General features: G+C 35.1%; 1 long non-coding RNA gene across 1 annotated transcript; it reads left to right on the top strand.

The window, feature by feature from the left end:
• The first annotated feature begins 1,275 nt into the window (after positions 1 to 1,275).
• Positions 1,276 to 3,897, top strand: LOC130459807 (uncharacterized). The gene is made up of 5 exons (XR_008919441.1): positions 1,276 to 1,750; positions 1,835 to 1,900; positions 1,991 to 2,100; positions 2,625 to 2,688; positions 3,671 to 3,897. It is a non-coding gene; the product is annotated as an uncharacterized lncRNA (long non-coding RNA).
• Positions 3,898 to 7,806: the final 3,909 nt, after the last annotated feature.

Here is a 7,806-nt window from a genome sequence, read left to right as displayed (position 1 = left end):
GGTATAAGTGACACTGGCGGAATAGTGAAGGACTAAATTGATTGAAAACTACGTTACTTAAGGGAATAAATTTAAGAGAAGATTCGAGTGGTCCAGGATCGTTAGAAATCATTTGGCATCTTAAAAAGATGAAAAGAAATATATGAATTGGTGAAAGAGCTAGGGGTTGTGCCCAAAAGTTATACATATCCATGAAAGGCATAATGAGGTTTGGTAAAAAGGAAAAGTTGACCAGAAGGAGTCTCTGTAGATCCTGCTAAGATTAGAGAGGTGAGTGAGTGACCTATTCCAAGAACGTGTATGTATCTAAAGTTTTCTAGGCCTAGATGACCATTATAGGATGTTGTGAAAGACTTTTCGAAGAGAGAAAAACCATTGACCAACTTGTTGAAAAAGGAATCGAAATTCAAGTGAAGTGAGAAATGTGAGGAAGCTTTTTAGATTTAGCTTTTGTCGCGTCAATTGAAACCTTATAAGGCTAATTACCAAACCCATGACCTAGAGTTAGCTGTTATGGTGTTATCTACGAATATTTGGAGACATTACCTTTATAGAGCAACATGTAAGATCCTTACCGAGAACAAAAGTCTGAAATTTTGGCAATAAGGTCCAGTTGAATCTTTGGGACAACATTGAAAATGAATATTTCTTTCCACCCTGCAACCGATAGACAGATTGAGATTACTAACGGAATTTATGTTGAAAACCGGTGTTATTGACTTTAAGGGTAATTGGGAAGGCCACCTAGGTTCGATTGAATTTTCGTGCATCAATAGTTACCATGCAAGCATTACGATGTCACATGTTGAGGCACTGTATGGAAAGAATTGTAGAAGTCTTACTTGTTGGAATGAGTTTAGTGAGAATATTGTATTGAGGACATAATTCGTTGAAGGAGAAATATCCAAGTAATTCCCTAAGATGAGTTACGAGGGCGTAACTCGTTTTCTTTAAGAGGGGTAGAATGCGATAGAAATTCGCGCTTTTTACCTATTTTTATGGTATTTTTATGCATTTTTATGCTTATTTTAGCAACTTATTCATGCTGATGCAAAGTACATAGATTCTCCGCATAAGAAAATGTGTTCGTGAATATTACAAGTAACTTTAAGTTGGCAAAAGAGTGCACATGAGTGGCACAAGTACTTCTCCAATAGGAATAAGTTGAAAACTTTTGAGAAATGGGTGAATTTCCGTGTCAAGTTTCGGGACGAAACTTCTTTTAAGAGGGGTAGATTGTAATCCCCCTTAAATTTATAATTTTATTAATATATTTTAACGTATAGTTATTCATATTTTAATAGAATTTACGAGTTTTAATAATAAATATATAATTAACGCATATTTATTTTAGTTAATTACATTTTAAATATTTTAACGATTTATGAAATTAAAAATAATTTTAGAATTTTATGTTGAAAAGAATTTGAATTACCAAAACACATTGAAATTTGGAAAACAAGCCTAATCGATTTTGGATTCAAACGTAAAAGTTCAATCCTAGTTCTAGCCCAAATTGTAAAAGCCCAAAATTTCCTACACATGTGTTCAATTCACGTGAAACAAACCTACTCCTCCCTTCTCCTCACTTCACGTGAAAACTAAAAAAAAAAAAAAAAAAAACCCAAAACCCTCTTTGAAGTCTTTTCACGTAACTGCTTAATTGCTTCCCCTTGATTGCTTGTGCTGCCGCCGTCGAGCCACCACCATCGGCTGCTTCTTCCCTCGTCGCCCCTCTCCGTCGCCGCCGGTAATTCTTCCCTCCTTCTTTCTCTTTAGTTTCTTTTCTTCCCTCGTCGTTTTCCCCTCCTTAACGGTGCTATTGGTTTCACAGCACCACCGCTCACACCACCTACACTTTGCACCTAGCCGGACCGCTGAGCCACCGCCTTCGCCGCCGGTATGCTTCTTCCTCCCCCTTCTCTCTTTCGTCCCTTCCTCTCTTATGTGTCGTGCTTGCTCCCCTCACTCGGTTTTCTGTTTCGCCCAGCCTCCGCGAGTCTCCTCGCCACCCGCACAACACCACCTTCGTCAGTCCAACCGACCGTCACTGCCGCGCCGCCTGTGCTCCGCCGGCCAGCCACTCCCTTCTTGTTTTTGGTTAATTCTCAACCCTAAACTAAATTATGTTTTAGTTATGTTTTATTAAATATGTTTTATTAGTTTATTCATGTTTCTTGAATTAAATTATAGTTTTATTATTAAGTTAGGAATTTCAGATTATATACTTTGCATAATTAATAATTTAATTTTCAGATTTATATAATTGAATTAAAATAAGGATTTTAATTATTAAAACATGAATTTTTAAGGTTTTAATAGTTTTAAAATCATGATAGAATGGTTTGAATTATTAAAATTATTAGTTTTATGTTCTAAGCATGATAATTTGGTTTTGGGAAAGCTTTAAACGATTTCATATTGCTGAAAATTTAAAGTATGATGTTTGCGAAGAGTTTTCAACGAATTTCAATCACTAATTTAATAATTATGATGTTAGGAAATCAAATATTCAAGTTTGGATATTGGGGAAGGTTCTAAATATGTTTAGGATGTATTTAGAATGCTTTATTATAGTTGTGAATGATTAGAAATTGATTGGGAATCCTTGTTGGTTGTTTTAGGTGGAGAATTCTCTTTAGGCGACTTTTGAAAGTGTTAAAGTGGCCTATTAGTTGTTTATGCAAGGTACGTACATACCTGTGTGCTTGGAATGTGTGCTAATTGTTGAAACCATGTTGAACTTGTTGGTGAACTTGGTTGTGTTGAGATTGTTGTTGAACTTAGTTATGTTGATATTATTGACGAACTCGGTTAGGTTGAAATTGCATGTTTAATATTGTTGGACGGACATATTGAACTTATATTGCATTATGAGAATTGTAACATGTTAGTATGGAAGATTGATGCAAACATGTTTGATTGGGAACACTAGATTATTTAGTATATAATTCAGATCAGTTAATTGTTGTTCCCTTTTAGCTTTTCACTACTTTATGAGGGCGGAGGACCTCATTTAGTAAGTTGAAACCTTATACCCATATACAGGGGTTGATCAGTATTAGAGAAAAGATTGGAGTTAATTGGAATGAGTCTTGTTTGATGCCTCTTTGATCACTTACTCAATTCCAAGATAAAAACAGTTATAAATAAATGTGAGTTGCATGCCTTATGTGATTGCCGAGTCATAACAGGGTGTCAATTTGTAAATCATGTAAAGTGAAACTGAGTAGCAATAGCTTTAGACTGTGCACGTCTAAAGTGACGGACAAACAGGAGTTGGGGTTCATGGTGGTAGCCCATGGCCTTTCATTCGGACCGGATTGATCACCGCGTCCTATTTTCAGTCAAACGTTCCTCGATATCGCAGGTCACTGAGGTTACGGAGTCGCGCCCGTACCTCGTCTAGCTAGAAAACTCGGTCCATTGCCTATTTCAATTAAATTAATATTATTGTTATAAAAGTCTAGTCCAGTCTAGCTTAGTCTAGTTAAGTATGGTCGTCAGGTTATCATGCTTTGTCTGCCCTTAATTATGTTTAATAGTATCATGTTAGGATTATTATTGCTTTAGTATGTAGTACTCAGCTTTGCTGATTACGTGCTTTGTTTGTGTGTGTTGATCATGGCTATGCCTATTGATCCTGTGATGACCCATCTTTGGTGAGCAGTCTCTAAGGATCAATAAGAGTTGCCCATCTACAGGTTTGAAGATGATGCATCATTGGGATCGGGATTAGAGAGCTTATAGTTCTATTTGTTTAATTAAGTGATTTAATTTGTTAACTTATATTTGAAAGTTGTCGTACTATTCGTATTTCTTTATTTCCGTTAATTGGTTTTGGACTTAATATGTAATCAATTATTTATGAACCTAAAAGTTAGTTTTATGTTTTCCGCTGCAAAATTCTGAATAAGCCGTAACGTTTTCACACGGGCGATAATGCCTTGATAATTCTCTACGTTTTATATTAAAATGTTCTTTTAGAAAAGAGAGAATTGTCGGGGTGTTACATAATCTCAAATCACTCAGGTATTGAGGATTTAGTGTCTAATAATTTAATGAAATTTACTTATGACAGACTTTCATCTCTTACAGTAAAGTTTCATAGGTCTTGTCCGATACTAGTCTTCCCAAAGTAAGTATCTATGCAAATGATTATGACATTGCCATGTCCACATAGTTCAAGAAACAGAACTACTAGTCATCTTGCATTCTAATCGTCTAACGTTTTCTATGCGTCCAATTTTATAGAAAACTCCGACTAGGGACCATTTTCAACCTTTGACATTCAAGTTCACTTGATAGACATTTCTTAGTCACAGGACTGGTCCTGACAGTCTATCTTGAATATATCGTCAAGTTTGAAGGGACTCATCATTTAATACTAAACCAAGATTAAATGGAATATGAAAATACATTTCATATATGATAAATGTTCAACCCCAATGTTTTATAACCATGGGCCTCAAACCCATCTTCTAAAACAATTCATGGAATTCAAAGCTATGCTTGATTTCCAGTGCTACAATGTGAGTGTTGCTTCTCACTTGTTGCATAGGTTTAGTTATCATGCTTTGCCAATCTTAATATCCTTTTCATCGAATGTTCTTCGAGATATGATGATAAGATCTTTTCGAGTTTGTTTATTATGTGATCTAGTCTTTCTTACTTCGATGGTGGTTTTACTCACTTTGCAATGAAGAACCATCAAGTTAGCAGACGTTTTTCTTGCTTCAAGAGTGGTTCTACGCATTTTTCAATGAAGAACCATCAAGCCAGCAGATAGGTGATCTACCCAAGTTCAGTGAAGAACTTTAAACAACCCTGTTTTATTGCTTCTTAGGCAATAATCACTTTTACTTCAACTGTATAGGTTGCTAGTGATGCTTTGTTTGGATTTACCTATCCAAGCAGTTCATAGATATGTGGAAGACTCTCCAACTATATCTTAGAACATAGAAATTATTATTTTAATTTCCCACGCAACAACTCATGGTCTCCAATCCATGTTGCCATTTCAAAACACGATGCTCTATAGCTCGTCCTTATCAATGGTTAACTCCAAAGGGGTCTTGCTTGATCCTTTGCCAGTGTTTCTGCGTGTAGCATCAATATTTAGCATATCTTTATTTCCTTGAATCAAGAACTATTCCTATGTACCTTTTCAAGTACCATAAGTATTCTTGATCTCAATCTAGTTGATCTTCACTTAGATCAATAGAGATTGGTATATGTTCGTCATGGCTAAAGTCATACGATACGTTTTTGGCGATCCTCATATTATATCATACATGATAAATTCTTTTGCAGAATAATTCCCAATTGAATTCTATTCATGTAACTTTAGCTTATTCAATTTCAGCAGATACTGAATCCAGCTAAATTCTTTGACATATAATATAGGTTAAGAATCTCATTTAGACTCTTTGATGTTTAACTTAGTAAATGCTTATACATAGTTCAAACATCCTTTACTTAGATTTATTCACATGGGTCGAATATCTCCAATGGAGACTTTCGTGTTTGATTTAGTAAATGCCATTACTTAATCCAAAACAATATCATAAGATTTCTGTAAATAGATCTTAATACCCAGTATGTACTAAGTTTCGCCATGGTCCATTTGAATGCTATTTCACAATAGAGAGATATGTGTGTGATACACATAGGACCAATTAAGTTTTAAGTACTCCCACTAAACTTCTTATATATCTATAAGAATCATGTACATTTTATGAAACTAAAATACTTATTAGCTTCACTAAAATACATTTCTAATTCCCAATTGCTTGCTTAAATCTGTACTTAGATTTCATAAGCTAGCTTTCCTTTTTAAGCATTTATTTGGATCCACAAATCCTATGACATACCATGTGTTGGAAGTTCTTGTTAGGAAATACAAAAGAAAAGAGTGTAAAAATGTGAATGTTGTTTTTGTCCCACATTGAAACTATAACTCATTTCCTCTTTGTTTATATATTGGGTTGAAGGTGTAACTCTTGTTTGAGAAAGTGTGAGAGTGGTATGGGTGGACACATAGCACACTCACGTGCGCGCGTGTCGGCTGGCCGGGTTGGGTCAGGCCATGGGCCTTGGGCTCTTGGGAATGTGATGCGCGGGCGTGGGGTGGGTTTTGTGGGCCTTACATATTCTTTTCGTACCGGGTTGTTTCGGTTAAAACATTGTTACGGGAATCTATATTGATTACGTAACCGTTGGTTTAATTAGCCTTAATGGCGGCCGTTACAATCTTTATTATTCTAGCCGTTTTTGGTCTCTTGCTTTTCCTAAAGTTTGATTATTTAATCAAACTTTGTACCTTCCAAAAAAGATATACGTAATACACAATTCCAGAAAAACCAAACACATGCTTTCTCTCCCAAATTGCTCTTGGTTTTGGGCATATGTTCTGACTCCATTCGGGTTTGTGCGTGCACACAAATTTCGGAGTTGTGTTAATCCTGGAGGGCGACCGCTTTTGTTCTACTGCACCAGGAGGTAGTGCGGAATCGTCTTTTAGGACAGTGGTATCCCACGGCACAGCAATTGTTTGTTATATGTTTATCCGATTATTCGCATCTACCAGATAAGTATATTCTATCTACATTCTTATAGCAACATTATTATTATTATATTGTGCTAATTTGCAACAATCTAAAAGACGATTATTAATGTTGCTTGTGATTTGATGGTGTTGTTCCAGATAAATAAATGTGATTTCTTCAATTGGTCGAACTTATAAAACGATCTGGAAATATATGAATTCGGGATGGAAGATAAATGTTGTTGGTGTTGTTTAGTCTTAAAATCAGATTCCTATTATCAATGGGAGTTTTCTGAATTTCTTTTAATATTAACTTTACTGCACTATTTATTATTATGGTGTTTGTTTTGAAAGGAAATCCGGTGACTAAGATCAAATCACTATGATGGCTATGCGATTTTGGGAAATTAATCTTTACATGTTAGCTTGTGATATATGCATGTATGTTTTTTTTTATCATTTGAATTAGTTTAATGTTGTTGTAAAATTATGCTATTGTAATAGTTCAGTGATCCTTTATTGCTTTTAGTCACTATACTAATTCATAACCTGGCGTTTTGGACTTTATGTTTTGGTATTTGAATTCTTCAAATCTTTTATTATCAAGACTTAATTAGATACGTGTCTTTATGACCCCCCTGATGACTTTACGTTATGGCTAGCATTATGGCGGTGGTCAAGAGTTTATTTGGTGATTAAAATTGTCTCAATTATGTACAGAACATTATTATTCGTTGTTTTGCCTAATTCTTAAGTTCTTCTATTTGTATTGGGACTAGTAACTTTTAGTTGGCTAGTAAATATTATGGAGGTCATCTCTCTGAATGTTATGGATTTAAAGTAATTTTGTGGCAAAGGGATCGGGATCGTGATTGGAATTGAGATTTAGGATCAATTAGATAAGTTGTGAGTATTTCTTAAAATTAAATGGTAATAAGAGAGACTCAATGAAGCGCCTTGACCTAATCACGTGGTTGATCGGATTTCTTATTTCTCACTATATATTTCTGTCTTTTGTCTTGATGATGACAAGACTATTATTCTTTTGTATTATACTTCACACGAAGTATAGGTTATTTGCCTCGAAGGCCGAGGGAAGGGTATCCTAAAATCGGGTCATTTAAACAACGATTTGCGTTGTGTTGTTATGCAGTTTGGGCTATTAATATATATGCATACACTTGCTGTTACAGTCGATATTTTGGGAGTATCTTTACGCAGTCAACCTTTACTTGTTGATTTAGAAATCAGGTTGGTAC

The sequence above is a fragment of the Spinacia oleracea genome, chromosome 4, assembly GCF_020520425.1.
Source record: "Spinacia oleracea cultivar Varoflay chromosome 4, BTI_SOV_V1, whole genome shotgun sequence".
Classification (NCBI taxonomy): Eukaryota; Viridiplantae; Streptophyta; class Magnoliopsida; order Caryophyllales; family Amaranthaceae; genus Spinacia; species Spinacia oleracea.
The sequence above is the reverse complement of the archived record's forward strand: the minus strand, read 5'-3'. Positions and strand labels throughout refer to the sequence as shown.